Source organism: Vipera berus (assembly GCF_964194415.1).
Source record: "Vipera berus genome assembly, chromosome: 2".
Classification (NCBI taxonomy): Eukaryota; Metazoa; Chordata; class Lepidosauria; order Squamata; family Viperidae; genus Vipera; species Vipera berus.
In genome coordinates this window covers 101,726,683-101,742,445 of record NC_138203.1, presented here as the reverse complement: position 1 = coordinate 101,742,445, position 15,763 = coordinate 101,726,683, and the positions used below count along the sequence as shown (strand labels likewise).

At 41.0% G+C, this 15,763-nt stretch overlaps 1 protein-coding gene across 1 annotated transcript in view; it reads left to right on the top strand.

Annotated features, from left to right (window-relative positions):
- Positions 1-8,071: 8,071 nt before the first annotated feature.
- Positions 8,072-15,763, top strand: part of RBPMS (RNA binding protein, mRNA processing factor) — a 69,713-nt gene continuing 62,021 nt past the window's right edge. The window contains exon 1 of the mRNA XM_081317570.1: positions 8,072-8,145. The gene's annotated coding sequence lies outside the window, so the exon portion shown is untranslated. The remainder of the gene's footprint in view (positions 8,146-15,763) is intronic.

The window sequence follows — 15,763 nt, the reverse complement described above, 5'->3', positions numbered from 1 at the left end:
AGATATGACTTAAAAATAAAAGCATCTAAAATACACGGGTAAACACAAGGAAAACAATACTTATTTATTGTTCAGAGTATAAGAATGATGGTAGAGACTTACTGCATACCTCTACTGTATGTTTAACTCACCAATCCCAGTTTGTCTAAGTTCTTTAGCTTATTTTTCACTACTTATGAAATGGTGGAAGAAAATGATAAATTAAGTGATTATAAGGGTGATGAGGAAAATAGTTCACTTAAAAACTGTCTACACTTGTCAAAAATCTGCTTGCTAAAATTACTGGTTGCTTTGTGACACTCATTATGTCATCCTTTCTTCCTGGACATCAATGGACAAGTTGGTCCAGGTTGTTCTCTTGCAATGCAGTTAGAGATTGGAGACAAAATTGACAAGAGTTCTGTATTTCCCCCCCCCCCATTTTTCTTAGCAGTTATTCTAAAGGCATCGAGACGCTGCTTGTTTTTTTTTTCTTCCTCAAGTGACTTTCTTAAAATATAATGACTTGCTTGATCTCAGGAGCTACAAAGCACAGAAAAGCAAGAATTCTTGTCCATTGAAGGATGCATGGAAAAGAAAGAAAGAAAAGATCAGCTTTACTTCACTTTCAAAGTGGTGCAAAACCAGGAAGGTGGGGAGGCAGTACATCTCTCATAGTAAACCAGTGTCTTCTGATCAGATAGACCAGGCGGTGTTTTTGACAAGCGGTAAAATCTTTATGTGGAAGTGCTAGTACACAGGCAGGTGATGAGATAGGTTGGTTGTCAGTCTCACAGTTCCCACAGAATTGTGGTAAACAGCTCAGAATGATTCAGAAAACAGCTCACGATACTATAAAGCACAGTGGGCACTGGATGTAAAGTGTTGTTCATATGACATTTGTGTAAGAGCCCTTCTTATCTTCTGCAGTTTTCAGTGTGGTTTGGAAAACACTTTTCCTAAGGAAAGAAATACACAATGTTATTTGGGTTGTATCTACAGCCCACACTATCCTACTTCACCGTGCTCAGCATTTTAGGGTTAGTTTTGTCTCCAGTGGATGCTTTGTCTCTGTATCAGAAAAAATTGAGTGCAAGACATTGATGGATCTTATGGATCACTCCTTCCTTCTTATACAACTCTTTACTGAGATGCTGTATAATTGTAAACAGAGATTCCCTAATGTTCTTTAGGAGTTTTCAAGATGGCAAGTTATATAGATCTGGTTTGTTTTGCTAAGTCCTTGAGTCCTTCTCCTAGGATGGCCTTACTTGCTTCCACCCCCCCACCCCACTCCCATTAGCTATTTCTCTTTCAATAAACCAAGAAGTATTAAAAAATAGTTGGTCTTGGTGTGCAAGAAGAAAGAAGGAAAATTATGGGGAAGGGTTACCTTAGGTGCCTAAGTAGATCCAGAATCCTTTTGCAATAAATTATTGAAATGATCTTATCAAAATCCACATCTCTTTGAAGAACAACATTCAGCATGGTTTTTATTAGGTCTGAAAGAAAAAATATTTTCTCTAATTAATTTATTGTCTACAGTACTTTCAAGGTTCTAACAGAAAATATCTTTGAAGTAAGATTCCTCAATTATTCCAAAGAGCAAAGAAAAGGAAGGATTTTTAAAATCCCCATCTGACACTGACTGACTTAAATCAGATAATCTTTATTGCTATAGTCCCTGACCAGCATTTTGAACAATTAATATAAAAAGTTACAAAGTTCAAATTAAAATAAGTTACAAGTTACAAGGTTCAAATTAAAAATAAAAGTAAAGGAAATAGCTTGCTATAATGCTATAAACAAAGTAGGAATGTAAAAACTATGAATAAAAAAAATCCTACAAAAAATAAAGAAAAGAAAAGAAAAAACCTGGGATTATGAAACCAAATCAAATACCAAAAAATGTGCTTAGTAAATGCTACACTCCTAGGCAGGTATTTATGTACATGCATATATGAAACTTACAGGAATCAGTGACTAGTGAGGTATACAGTAAATTGAATAATGGTAGGATCCTAAGGGCTAAAGGAGTAATTTTCTGCATATATCAATGGTGGCTGAATTTTTCTTTCTTCTTACTCTTCTAGAGATGTTAGGATCTTCAAAGTTCAAGCAAGGATTATAATCCCTTCATTCAACACCATCATAATTTGCACCGGCTCACCACAGGGCTGTGTGCTCAGCCCCTACCTGTACTCATTGTACACATATGACTGTGTATCATCCGACCCATCTACTGCGATAATTAAGTTTGCAGATGATACTACCATAGTGGGTCTTATTACAGGTGGGGATGAGACAGCATACAGGGGGGGAGGTACAAAAACTATCCATATGGTGTTGCAACAACAACTTGCACCTGAACATCGGCAAGACGAAAGAGATGGTGCTAGACTTCCAAAGGAAAAAGGAGGAACCTGCCCCACTTTACATCAGGGAGGACTGTGTGGAGAGAGTTTCCTCCTTTAAATTTCTGGGAGTCTACCTCTGCGAAGATCTTACCTGGAAAGTTAATACAACCCAGGTGGCCAGAAAGGCCCAACAGAGACTTCACTTTCTCAGGGTCTTGCAGAAGAACAGGGTAGAACAACAGCTAATGACCCTCTTTTACTGGTCTATTATAGAGAGCGTCCTCTCGTATGGTATTGTGGTTTGGTATGCTGGTCTGACAGCCGCGGATAGGAAAGCATTACAGAGGGTGATGAGCACAGCACAAGACATTGTGGGCTGTCCCCTGACACCACTAGATGACATCGCCAGGGCTCGTTGCCTTGGAAGAGTGAGGAAAATTCTCAGGGATGACTCACACCCTGGACAGTATCTCTTTACTCTCCTACCATCGAGTAGGAGATATAGGAGTATAGAAAGCTGTACCAACAGGCTGAAGAACAGCTTTTATCCATGGGCTATTAGGCTTTTGAACAGGAAATAATTTTATAAACTTTATGCATGATTGACTTGCAAGGCCGGTGTGTTGTGCAATTAGCTCACATGATGTAATAAGATGGAGGGTTTGCGTCACTGTAAGTTGGGGGTGGGGGCACGAAAGGAGGCTCAGCCAATCTCAACGTATACATGGTTCTACTTTGACAATAAAGGTTCATTCATTCAAATGTTCACAACAATGAAAACCTGGGACAGGAGGAAGAGCGCCGCCGGGTGGGCAGGCAGGTGTCTTGCTTGGCTGTGGCTTGCAGTGCCATTGTAACTTCGAACAGTCACTAAGTGCACTGTTGTAAGTCGAGGACTACCTGTACTTCATCACTTTTTTCCTTTTTGGGGGAGGGGGCCATCAGGTTTTGACACCTTGCTAGGCAACTGGTGGTACTCGGATGTTGCCATATCTTAAAAGTGGTACAATGGGTGAAAAGGTTGAACAGCCCTGACCTAGCAGTACCACATCAGCTTTGTTGTCTTAATGGAAATAAGCAAAACCCACAAGAACAGATAACAACAGAGAAAATGCATAAGAAATTCACTTACGCATAACCAAGGAGTGTAAAATAGGTAATAAAATGGACAGGTCTTATAGATAATAGGTTTTATAGATATAGTTAGCTACTGTAGATCAGCTCAATAAGTTTTATATGCTTTATGTGTATAATTCTTATGCTACTGTATCTTAAATTAATCTTATTCATATAGGTATACAGGTTGTCTTTCATTTACAATCATTCATTTAGTGACCATTTGAAGTTACAGCAGCACTGAAAAACTGACTTATATACACTTACGACTATTACAGAATGGTCACATGATCAAAATTTGGGTGCTTGGGAACTGGCATGTATTTATGACAATTGCACTGTCCTGGGATCATATGATCCCTATTTGTAACCTGCCCAGTTGACTTCCCACAAGCATGGTCAGTGGAGGAAGCCAGATTTGCTTAATGGCCACTTGATCACTGAACAACTGCAGTGATTCGCTTAACAACTGTGGCAAAAGAATCTGTAAAATGGGGCAAAACTGATTTAACACTGCCTTTGTCAAGTCCCGGATGAAAAAAGCCAATCAAGCAAAACACCAGAGTCATTGCGTTCTCTTATGTAAACTTTTATTGGACAAGAATCAAACCGGCATAATTGAATTAAAGCTACCTCTGAGGAAATGGCGGGAAGCAGATAATTAAAAGAATAAAATCATCCCTCCCCTCTCTGACTGTTCAGGTCACATTGTCCAATACATCTTCTGGTAATTGTTATGAGAAAAACCTTCACCGAAAGATTCTCAATTCTCACGATGATAAAAGACACCTGTAGACCTCAAACTCTCCTGAACCCCCAACTTCGTTCTGTTGGCAAGCAAGAAGAACTACAGCAGTCCTAAAGGCAGTAGATTTCATAGTTTGACAGCCTCCCTTAGCAACAGAAATGTTGAGCTGAATTTATTTGTAGGTCCAGGACTGCCTGTATGTATGCATATATTTATATATGTATAAATATATACATAGATGGAGATATAGAGATACAGATAGATAGACAGTGTAGATTAACTCTGGAATAAAGAACAAAACTTTATCACAGTCGGTGACCAATGCAAATTTTATATATATATAGTTTTTATTTTGCATTGGTCACTGACTGTGATAAAGTTTTGTTCTTTATTCTGGAGTTAATATCTAGGTAGGCTAACTAATTTGAATTTTTTAATGAAGGAACAGCAATTATACTTCACTATATTTAATGGCCCTTTAGTAAAGAGAGGCAGACCACTTGCTAGGACCCCAACAAAGAATATTTCTGTCATCTTTATATTTTCTGTAGACACCTAGCTGACTACTGATGAAAACAGAATGCTAGATTAAATGCCTTCTTTATTTGATCCAAGAATAAATCTCTTTGAACATTCATTAAATATAACAAAGCTTGTGTAAGTATGATACTAAAACTATGGAAGTGGAGTGCAGGTTTTGATCACATAAAGGGGGCTTAATTGCTAATTACATTTCTTTTTAGTAATGCTTCATTGAATTTTTAAGCACTGTAGACATCAAGTCAAAGCGTAATGGAGTTTAAATTTGACCTTTGACATTTATCGTTATTTACTGAAAAGAGAATTTGAGTAATTTCTTTGGACCAAGATTATCTCACATTAGATGACTCAAGTGCTTTGTTGCCTAATTTAAGTGCTTTACTTGTAAGTAAGTTAAAAGTAAATATCCTGTTTAACTTTCGTAGAAAATAAAGAAGATGAAAGCATTCAACAGGAAACAATGTCTTCAGCTATAGTGGAGTTTTTCTGTTTAAATAAGCCTGTCTTTTCTACTGTTTACATATTTTAGTTACTCCATAGTTGAAGGAGTTTGCTAATTGTAAGATTGGAGACTGGGATGGGTTTTTTTTGTTCTTGGTCAAACAATTTTGTAAAATTAAAGGGGAGACATTTTAAAAACTGCCAAATTTGTCTTGGCAGAGATAACCCTGTTTGATGTACATGCTATCAGGACTAATCACTTAAAAAAACCCCTTGTTTTTCTCTGAGGAAAAAGCAACACAGTCCTTTTAGCCAGTAAATTGGCTTTCTGAGTTCCTTCCTCAGTTTTCAACGTTAACTTAAAGTTGTCAAAAGAAATACTTTTATCTAGATTTGCATTTAAATGTCTATCTAGAATGTTTTTATGCCTCTGTGTTTGCACCAATCCTGATCAGCTATTCCAGACATCTTTTGTGCTGGAAATCTGACTGATAGAAATCCAGGCTGATAGGAGTGTAGAGTTTTTTGGTAATAAATTGTTTTCTGAACTCCTTTGTGTTGATTGTAGAACTGGGTCTTTCTCTAATTAGCACCCTGTTAACAAAGAGTTGCTGTTGGCTTTGTTGTTGTTGTTGTTGCAGAGGGAGATATGAGGATATGGAAGAATGAGGTGGAAGGCTAAGCAAAGCAAATATATTTCATGTAGAGCAATCCGCTGAAAGGAAGAATATTTTGGCCTGGCTGAAATTACTTCTCTCATGATACTGAAACCAGCATATACCGGTATCTTTTTTTAAAAAAGCGGCACCAATTAGGTCAAAACATTCAACTTAATGTGTAGATATGTACTAAACGAAGCACCTTCCTAATGCTGGAGGACACTGGTGAAACATAGGGTACAAACAGTGGGCATTTCATCTTGCACGGTTGGATATGAGCAGAATTGGAGAGGCCCTTTAGGAGTGTGGAATGTACTTAAGGGAGATAGTAGAACAGATTCTGAGGATCACTTGCTAACTGTAGAAATCATAAGTCAGGAAATGAACTGGAAGCCTGACAATTTCCTTTCTTAAAGCAGCTGCAGATCTTTTCGGTAAGGTAGAGTAAAATCATTGCAGAAAGCAGCAGAGTAATATTGAAAAATGTTATAAATAAATAATAAATAGGAACATTTATCTATTTATCTATCAAATAGAGACTTATTGTAATGACAGTAGTATTCAGTAATATGCAACAGCACCACACAAATTCCCATATTCGTGCTAGTTAAAGTCATTTCTAAATATTCAGGAAAAAACCCTATTGCTTCAAATAATCTAGAAAAAATGTGGGAGTATATATTCAATATGCCTATTTATAAATTCAACAAGTCTGCTTAATAGTTCTGTGAAGGGTTATTGAGTTAAGTTGTGGAAACATCATTTGATAAACCAAGATAGCTTTAAGTACATATATGTCCCCAATTGATGGGGAGAGTTTGTTCAAATTTTTCAACCTGCTTACTTATGTGAAATACTATAGATCAGGGCTTTTCAACCTTTTCACCCATTGTACCACTTCGGATATGGCAACATCCGAGTACCACCAGTCACCTAGCAAGGTGTCAAAAACTTGATGACAAAAAAAAAAGGAAAAAAGTGATGAAGGACAGGTAGTCCTCGACTTACAACAGTTCGCTTAGTGACTGTTCGAAGTTACAATGGCACTGAAAAAAATTCCCCCCAAGCCACAGCCAAGCAAGATACCTGCCTGCCTGCCCGGCGGCGCTCTTCCTCCTGTCCAAGGTTTTCATTGTTGGGAGCATTTCTGTTGAGGATTGGCAGTGGGGGTGCAGGGGTGGGTGGGTTGTTTTTTATTCCCCTCCCCCTTCTGCTGGGTGGTTGCAGCAGGTTTTGGTCACTTCACATGACCCTGGTTCACTGTGACCATCATAAATATGAATCGGTTGCCAAGCATCTGAATGTAAATCACAAGACCCTGGAGATGCTGCAACATTCCAGCTGATCGGCACTTCTTCTGGGCTCAGAAGCACCAGGATCAGCGCCGAGCTCCAGCTGGAGCCTGGCGATGATCCTGCCGCTTCCACTGAGCCCTGACAGCCCTGAAGAAGCCTTGATCCTGGCGCTTCGGCTGATCCCTGACAGCCCTGCAGCTCCAGCCATCTCTCGCTCAGGCTTGTGTGGTGCTGCCATTCCCCTCCCCCGCTACCACTTTTCTCGGATGGTCGCGTACACCTGGCAGGTGCCAATGTACCACAGGTGGTACCCATACCACTGGTTGAAAAGCCCTGCTATAGAAACACAAGATAATGTAACAGATATATTTCAGTTTGGAGGAGATGGATAAATTATATTCAGAACAAATATGGGACTAAAAAGTTCCATTTAGCTTATGAGTACATTTTAGTGGGATATTGTTATTGGTACGTTATGTTAAAGGGGAGTTAAAGCACATTATGAATTTGGTTAATTGTATATTATGCATAAATTTTTATTTAGAATATGATTATTGTAACTATAATCCTGTATTTAGCTCTGGGAAGTGGAGGGGGGAAGTGGGTGGGTTTGGGGTGGGAGGGATTTGGGGATATATTGTAAAATTTTGTTTTTGTAAAACTCTTTAATAAAAAAAAAGATAATGTAACAGAATCATAATAATTGGGAGATAGCAGTGACTGCAAATCTGTTGGCTGGATTTTGACTGCTGGAGTCAACAAGTGAAAGTCATTTTCAAAAAGAAATTCAGCTTCGTGCATTCATTTATAGTAAGAAAGTATAATTGCAGAGAGAAGCTTTAATAAGCTGGAAGAATTTACACCTTACTGTTGATTATATGGACTAAATTTGCAGAAAGTTGTTTTCATTTTCTTGCTTTTTTTTTTTAAAGGTACGGACGCTCTTTGTCAGTGGTCTTCCCTTGGATATCAAACCTCGAGAGCTCTATCTCTTGTTCAGGCCATTCAAGGTACTTTCTTTGACTACCAACCTTGGAAATAAAAACAGAGACCAAGAAGTCAGTGTGCTTATTTATAGAAAGATTGTGATTTGTGTTGTTATTATAAATGGCATATTTCCACAGTAATGTCTGACGGGTTCTCCTGGAGGAGAATACAATGTTCCTGGTATCTGGATTTTAAAAAGTTTGGAATACAGTTAATTGTAATATCTTATTTCAGTTGAAAACTTGGCTAGAAGGATTTTCAAAGGGACTGAAAGTTGGCCAAACGCTCCCCCCCCCAAAAAAATGACTATAAATATTAACAGTGGTGTGAGGAAGGCTCCAAGTTATACATAGGAGCCTCTACCGATGATAAAGATTAGGTAGAGTTCATAACGTCTGTAAATGACGTGTCAAATATTTTATGTGCTACCATATATTCTTCAAAGGTATGTGCATATTCTACTGGTTTTTTTTTTAATTTTCTAATACCAGCAACTGAAACATACAAATCTAACACGATTTTTGGTATGTTCTGGGCTGATAAATTTCATTTATAGAAAGCATAATATTAGCCTATATACGTATAAAACCCATCTTTCTTGATGATGAAACCTTTTAATCCACTGCATTACATTTCCCCACCCACCCCCTTTCAAGTGGGTGTCATGGAAAAAAATTCTTTTTTTGTGTCATTTCTGTTTGACATCTTCATAATATGCATACTATTATGACTGTGCAAAGCATTTGAAAGAAGTGTTTCACCAAATGTGTTAGAAACAACAAAGCACCTCTCTTTGAAATATTAAAACCGCCAGGTCCTTTGCAAGCCTCTTACCTTGCAGAAGACTTGGCTTCTTTAACACATCACAGAGAAGTGCTTTGCTTATGCTCACCTGCTTTGCCAAACATCTCTTTTGAATGCTTTGCAAATCCCTAATGCATATCCCATTAGCAGTTTCTTAATACTTGAGGTATCTTCCATTGTATCTTCCGCATGGTACTTTCTAAATCATTTAAACATGCCTTTTACAAGTTTGCCTCAGGAAAGATGGAAATTAACAATCTTTATTAATGGGAAGCCCCCAAATGTTTTTTCCTATAGTAGCATCGCTTGCCAACTTTTTTTTTAAAAAAAAAACATGGGTGCCCTTGTTAACCTCTATTAACTCTAGTACTCATCCTCAGCTCAGGCTTAGAAACCAGGACACTTAATTTCTAGCCCCACCTTGGGCATGAAAGCTGACTGGGTAACTTTCGGCCAGTCACTTTCTCTCAGCCTAACACACCTCACTGGGTTGTTGTGGAGAAGGAAATAGGAGAAGGAAAGAATGTTAGGTACGTTTGCCAACTTGAGTTATTTATAAAGTAATAAAGGTGAGATAAATCTAATGATAAATATTGGAATTCTTAGCAGACAGCCTTTTTATTAAGGCTTGAAAACAGAATCAGACTTTCAAGATTCTGTTAATAACTTTAATAACACTTTAACACTCTTAATACCAATAAAGTAGAACAGTTTCATCGGGTGTGTGGACTACCTCGTCAGGTGAAATGAGTGTTGCAAATCTGACAGTACATTTCTCCTTGTCACCTTTACAGCTCAAAAAACTAGAGAGGATCCCTTCTGACACATTTGCCATGCCCTCATTCCTACTGTGGGCTAAGTTGTGTCTGATCTGATCATTCTTCTGGCTCTAGCTTCCCCCTTGTCCAGGGGTAGGCAACCTCGGCTCTTTGATGACTCATGGACTTCAACTCCCAGAATTCTGGGAGTTGAAGTCCATGAGTCATAAAAGAGCCGAGGTTGCCTACCCCTGCCCTTGTCTCTCAAGGTCATTCCCACATACCTTTATACTTGGGGACAGTTTGCCACACCAATGAATTACATAGTAAGAATGAAAATATTAGATTGTTTCAACGAACAATTCTATCATAGAATCTTTCTACACAGAGAGAAGGGGTAAAGAGAAAGGCTACCCAGATAGCTGTCGAAATGCAGAAGAATTGGCAGTTCACTTGTGCCCTTAGCCTCATTGTAGCTGTTTTATCATCAGTATTTGCAAAATGTGTTTGTGTGTGTGTGTGTGTGATTCCTTGGGTAGTTTTCAAGTGGACAGCAGTAAAATTGCCCAACTGATCATACCTAATAATGTTGAAATAGTGGCTTGACTTCACAAGGGAGCTATCACACATGGCAAAGGAGTTGTTTACATCAGTGGGCAAACCTTGGCCCTAGATCTAGAAAGAAAAGACTGCAAAACTCTCTACATAGCATTTCTTCTGGAATGGAACTCAATCAAGAGTTAATTGGCAAGCCCACAGTATGGAGAGAACCCAGGGCAGCAACAGTTTCAGAGCAGTAGAGTCCTTGCATTATAGAACAGTCCTGACTACACGAGCATGTTGCAGTGCAAATTCCTATGCGTTGCATTATGATGTAAGTACAAAATGGTGGAACTCATGACAGCATGGCACACATGATGTCGTTTTGGCACTTTTTAGTTGTTAGTAATGGATGCCCATGTTAAGCACTATGGTATAATAACTTATTTATGTTATTCCAAAGCAAACATATCAATGGAAATTCTCAATCATCCATGGTTGTCCCAAAAGACAACTGGATTTTGTTATTTTTCTTTGAAAATGTTTCCCTTCACATCCAAAAAGACCTGAAGAATCTTCTTGGATGAAAAGGGAAATTTTTTCAAAGAAAAAACCCCCAAGAATGTCCAGTTGCCTTTTGGAAAAAGTACCTTTGGGATAAACTTGACCTTGCTTTTATATATAAATTTGTAGGATATTTTTTATCTATACTTTATTCAAAATACAGTACAGATAATCCTCAATAACCGACCACTCATTCAGCAATTGTTCAAAATTATGATGGTGCTGAAAAAGGAGACTTATGATAGGTTTTCAAATTGCAACTGCTGCGTCCCCTCAGTCATGGTGGTGATTTGGTGATTTGGACACTTGGCAGCTGGCATGCATTGGCAAAGATTGTAGCGCTCTGCAACCCCGTGATTTGCCATTTGTGAGCTTCACAGGCACCTTCTGACAAGCTAAGCCAATGAGGAAGCCAGCAGGAAGTCAAAACTTGCAATCAGTGGCGTAGCGTGGGTTGTCAGCACCCGGGGCAAGGCAAGTAATTTGCACACACCCCTCCACAGTGGGCGGCGACCCGGCGGCTCGGATCGGATTCGCACAGCCAGCACTGCAGTGAGAGAGAGTGAGTGAGCCAGGCAGGGGCAGAGAGCTGCGAGTGCGAGCGCGCCCCCCCAGATGTTGCGTGTTGTGTCTGTAAATAGTTGCAAACATGTAAAATAGCAGGTTGCAAAAGTAGGTTCTTGAAGCGGGAGATTCTGGTGCAACCATTGGTTAAAGTAGCAAAGAAGCGGGAAGATAGCGATTGATGATTGGTTACAGTTTAAACAGTTCTACTATAAAAGCCTGAAACATTGACAGTTGACAGTTGACCTATGTGTATTGAATAAACTCTTTCATTGTGAACCACTCTGAGTCATTGTCTACCTGAACCAAACAATTGGCGACGAAGGTGGGATAGACGGCAGACCAGAGAAGGTTCGGCGGAACAGCTGCGCAAAGGCGGCAAATTTGAAAGAAGCACAGTCAACCAAGCGGCCGCGGCGGAATAAACAATCCTCCGAATGGCGCAAATTGGGTCCTTAAAAGAATTCGACCCAAACTTCCCAGAGGACTGGGAAGAATATATAGGACAGGTCGAAGGATTCCTGCTTGTAAACGGGATAACGGACGACCGGAAAAAGGCGGCAGCGCTACTGACAATTTGCGGCACACCAGTATATCGGATCGCTGTAGGACTTTGTCAACCACAGCCGGTCTCTAGTGTTACGTATGCCGATCTGTTAGCTAAGCTAAAAGTACATTTCACGCCTAGGAGATCCGAACTCTTTTGGCGTCGTATTTTCGAAAAAAGGAACCAGAGACCGGGCGAATCAATTCAAAAATTCGTTGCCGCCGTCAGGGAAGCCGCAGTACGATGCAAGTATGACAACTTGGAAATCAGAATTCGGGACCGGGTAGTACTGGGCTTGCGAGACGAGCATCTACAAAATAGAATAATCGCCAAGCCCACCGGCGATTTGCAAGAAGTACTCGACGAACTATTAACGTACGAATCCACCGGGTATCGCGACCCCCCCCGTAGTAGCATGGCCGCGCCTGCCGAAATCAACCAAGAAGGCCTTGTGGACTGTGGGGAGGTGGACCAGCAATGGGAAGATGACATCGCCGAAGTCTCCAGACGATTTGGAAAAATGGCGCCAAAACCATCCCGAAGGGAGGGGCCTGAATCGAACCGCCGATGCCAACCCGCAACACCGCAACGACAAATGACAGCGGCCCAAAGACCATGGAGAGACTCCGCAACGAGACCGCGCGACAACGACAACCGGTGTGGCAGCTGCGGGGGCAACCATCCCCGCGCCACTTGCAGATTCCGTACCGCCAAATGTAGATCGTGTGGGAAGACCGGCCACATCCAAGCCATCTGCAGGGGTCGTGCACGCGACAATCGCCTTCACGAAGTCGACGTTTGGCCCGAAGGTAAGGTAACCCCTTACTATAGTGGCAAAGAGACCCCTAGACCGTGGGCTAAAGTTCTGAACCGCGGGGAGGTGGCGCGAGTCAATCATAGTAGGAAAAGGAAAAACAATAATTTTCCGGAAGGAAAATTAAAAATCATAGTCCATTTACAAGGGGTTCCTTGCAAAATGGAAATAGATTCAGGGGCCTCAGTGTCCATAATATCCAGTGAAACCCTGGAAAGGATTGAACAAATAAGTGGCAGGAAAATTCCACTTAGTTCAACCAAAATCCAATTAACCGATTTTCAAAAAACCCCAATAAAGATTAAAGGGAAAATTACCCTTAGTGTTAAATTTAAGGGGTTTAAGGGGTTTTTAGATTTAATAGTTACTGAGGGCCAGAGGACTAGTCTAATTGGCCTTAACTGGTTCCCTGCCCTGGGCATTTGGATTGGGGGAATAAACACAGTTGTTAAAAATAAGACCCTCGAATCAGTCTGCAATGAATTCGCAGACGTATTCGATGGGTCTTTAGGTAAATACAAAGGGCCCCCAATTAAATTTAATCTAGACCCGTCGGTTAAACCCATCAGGCTTAAGGCCCGAAGGGTGCCTTTCGCCCTGAAGCAAAAAATCGAGGCCGAGCTCGATAAGCTTGTAGGCCAAGGCGTCTTAGAACCAGTCGAGGGTGGTTTGTGGGAAACGCCGATCGTCACACCCCTTAAACCTAACGGGGATGTGAGGATCTGCGCTGACTACAAAGCCACCCTGAACCTTGGAATGAAAAAACACGCTTACCCGGTCCCGACGGTGAAGCAGGTCCTCGCCACGATACAGGACGGCGCCATTTTCGCCAAGCTCGACTTGGCGCAGGCGTACTTGCAATTAACTGTTTCTGAAGAGGCTGCTGAAGCTCAGACGATAGTTACCCACAAGGGGGCGTTCCGAGTCCACAGACTGCAATTTGGTATTGCAGCAGCTCCAGGCATCTTTCAAGAAGTGATGGAGAGGACCTTAAAGGGCATACCTGGTGTATGCCCTTATTTTGATGATGTTCTGATAGCTGGAAGAAATGAAGAAATATTAGCAGAGCGTCTGGAACAGGTATTGGAAAGGTTTAGGAGGGCTGGACTGAAATTAAAAAAGGAAAAATGTTGCATTGGGGTTAAGTCCACTGAATTTCTAGGATTTAGGATAGACAAAAATGGAATTCATCCTACCCCTGATAAAATCAAGGCAATCAAATTGGCACCAGAACCAAAAAACAAGGCTGAATTACAAGCCTTCCTTGGCTTAGTAAATTTTTACCACACATTTGTGCCACACAAAGCTGCCATAGCAGAACCTCTCCATAGACTTTTAGATAAAAAGACCCCGTGGCAGTGGCTTAACAAACAGAGTGAGTTTCCAAACGTTAAAAGACATTCTTTCCAGCCAATCAACAGTAACCCATTTTATTGAAAATAAACCAATTTATTTAGCGTGCGATGCTTCACCTTATGGTGTAGGGGCTGTTATCAGCCACTTGGACAACCAAGGTGTTCAAAGGCCAATCGCATATTATTCCAGGACGCTTACTAAAGCAGAGCGGAATTACGCACAGATAGATAGGGAAGCATTAGCAATCGTGGCAGGAGTAAAAAAGTTCCATGATTACCTTTATGGTAGGAACTTTACCATACTCACTGACCATAAACCCCTTTTGGGCCTGTTTACCACGGATAAACAGACACCCCAAATAATGTCACCCAGAATGCTGAGGTGGTCAATTTTCCTCTCAGCATATTCATTCTCCCTCCAACACAGACCGGGCAAGGAAATGGGACATGCGGACGCCCTTAGCAGACTGCCATTAAATATCACTGAGGAAGACCCTGCCCCTGTGGGACAAATAATGTCTTTACAGGACATTCCTGACTGGCCTTTAACTGCTAAAGATATAGCTGTGGCAACAAATAATGACCATATCTTAAAAAGAATTATGGCCTGGGTCCTTAGTGGGTGGCCAAGTACTAACCCAGATGCCAAGTACATTCCTTATTTTAGAAGAAAGGATGAACTGTCATCTCATTTGGGATGTGTTCTATGGGGCAACCGTGTTGTCATTCCCGAGATCCACAGACCTTCAATTTTATTAGAACTACACGAGGGGCACCCTGGGATAGTACGTATGAAGGCATTGGCTAGGAGCCACTTGTGGTGGCCTGGTCTTGACAAGGACATTGAAGATTGTGTGTCTAATTGCTATTTATGTCAACGTTCTAGGCCTGAGTTGCAACACACACGTACTCATAAGTGGGAGTTAGCCAGGAATCCTTGGTCCAGGATTCATATTGATTTTGCTGGACCTTTCCAGGGGTTAACCTTTCTTGTAGTAGTGGACAGTTTCTCTAGATGGCTAGAGGTAATACCCGTCAGTTCAATGACTTCTGGTAAAACAATACAAGTCTTAAGGGGCCTCTTTGCCACTCACGGGTTACCTGATGTAATTGTGTCAGATAATGGGCCCCAATTCACCTCTGTTGAATTCCAGGATTTCCTCAGGGCCAACTCGATTAAACACACGACATCAGCACCCTTCCACCCGTCCACCAACGGCTTGGCCGAACGAAATGTGAGGACCACTAAGGACGCATTAAAGAGAATCATCCGCGGTGACTGGCACCAAAGACTGGCAGAATTCTTGCTGACCCAACATACGACCCCATGCACGGCTACTGGTAAAAGCCCAGCTGAAATGAGGTGGGGAAAGAGACTAACCACCAAATTGGACAGGTTACATCCTGACAGACTACCATCAAGTGCGGAACTGGACATTCCAAACAGATCATTCAAAATTGGGGACCTAATCTGGGCCAGGAATTATGCACAAGGGGACAAATGGATCCCAGGGGTGGTCACTGAGATATTGGGACCCTTGTCTTACTCTATTGAGGGGGAAGGGAACAGGGTTAGCAAAAGACATATAGATCAGCTAAGGAAGAGAACTATTGGCTGCATGCCAGTTGAGGGGGATCAAAGTATACACGGGGGGAACAGTGCATCAGGGGTTATTGATAACAATATGCCAGTTA